The following is a 1,694-nucleotide window of genomic DNA, read 5'->3' on the forward strand; positions in this document are numbered from 1 at the left end:
TACTAGGACTTTGGCAGTTCCTGTGATAGCTTCAGTGGCCATCAAGGCAGAATACACAGGTTCTAACTGTTTTCCTATTAGAGAATAACGCACTTCAGCGCCCTTCCAGAGCTGAGACCAGAATCCTACAGGTGTTCAGAATTGGTCTTGGCTCTGCCACAAACCCCATCCTAACCCCTCTCGGGTGATATTTACATCTAATTCAAAAGGCTTAGTGGGATCAGCCACTTATAAAGCCTGTACTTGCTGTATTGCTCTGTTTGTAGCTCAGTATGCCTGTTCTACTTCCTCATTCCAATCCTGGAGGGCTCCTTTCTTTGTTAATGCATACAGTGGGCATGCCATTTGGGCCATATATGGGGTACAAAAGCTCTCCAATACCCTAGATGTCCCAAATATGTCTGTAGTTGAGCTACAGCTGTGGGTCTAGGGTATGTCCATATCTTGTCTATAATAGCTTCTGGATGATTCTCATCTTACTCGACCAGACCACTCCTAAGAATTTGACTGACAGCCCAGGTCCTTGCACTTTGGCTGTGTTCATGGCCCACTCACATTGTTCCAAATGACTTAGCAGCATTGGAGCTGCCTGGGTTAAATCTGTAAGAGAATCAGAGGTTAGTAAAATGTCATCAATGTAGTAAAACATTATAACCATGCTGGACCTTGTCCACTTGGGTATTTCCCCAGCCACTAAACCATGACAGATGGTTGGGCTATGCAGATAACCATGGGGCAATACTTGAGAGGTCCACTGTCTTCCTTCACAGGTGAAGGTAAACTGATCTTGGCTATCAGCTAAGATTAGAATAGAGAAGAAAGCATTTGCAAAGTCCAATACATAATAATAAGTTCCCAGCTGATCCATCAAGTTGTGAACTGAAGGCGCAGCTGCATGCAAAGTTGTTAGTTCTCAATAGTCTACAGTCATTCTCCAGTTACCATCAGGTTTTTTCACTGGCAATACCAGAACATTAAATGGGCTGTGAGCCAGATGAATAATGCCAACTTTCTCTAACTCCAATACAGTGGCACCTATCTCTGCATGTCCTTCTGGTAGGCGATACTGCTTTAAATTAACTACACGTCTTGGCTTGGGTAACACCTGTGGGTCATGTTTAGCATATCCCTATAACACAGGCTTTACTGTCTGTATTTGCAGTAAAAACTCTCTAACAGTTGTTTAAAGATGCAAAGCATAAAGTACATTGATACCTAAGATGTATTCAGCTACTGGGGATATATATATACAATATACACATGAGGGGGCAATCATCCTGTGCCCAATGGCAATGACACAGCTTTGACTTCAATAGTATGTCCTCTATAGNCAGTTAGTAGTCATCATTGGTGTGATTTTCCATGGGAATCCTGTAGTCATACTGATGGGAAATTCAATGCATATTCAGTAGGCTGACACATTGATAACGTGACTCTGGTGTACTGACTGCAGCCAGAACACTATGGGTAAAAAGACAGGAGGGTTATTGGTACCAATAGGGGAAGTTCTCACCCCACTGGTAAGATACATAACAATTTGCCATCCTAAGAAAGGATGGTTGCAGGAATAGGTATTTTACCTAGTTTATGGTACCACACTTTATCTGAGTCTGAGCTATGCCCATTTTAGGGTTGGTTGCCCACATGCACAGCCAACCTAGTATGGGGTATGTCATCCTTACTAGGACTTTGGC

This window comes from Galeopterus variegatus, unplaced genomic scaffold (genome assembly GCF_000696425.1).
Source record: "Galeopterus variegatus unplaced genomic scaffold, G_variegatus-3.0.2 Scaffold11681, whole genome shotgun sequence".
Classification (NCBI taxonomy): domain Eukaryota; kingdom Metazoa; phylum Chordata; class Mammalia; order Dermoptera; family Cynocephalidae; genus Galeopterus; species Galeopterus variegatus.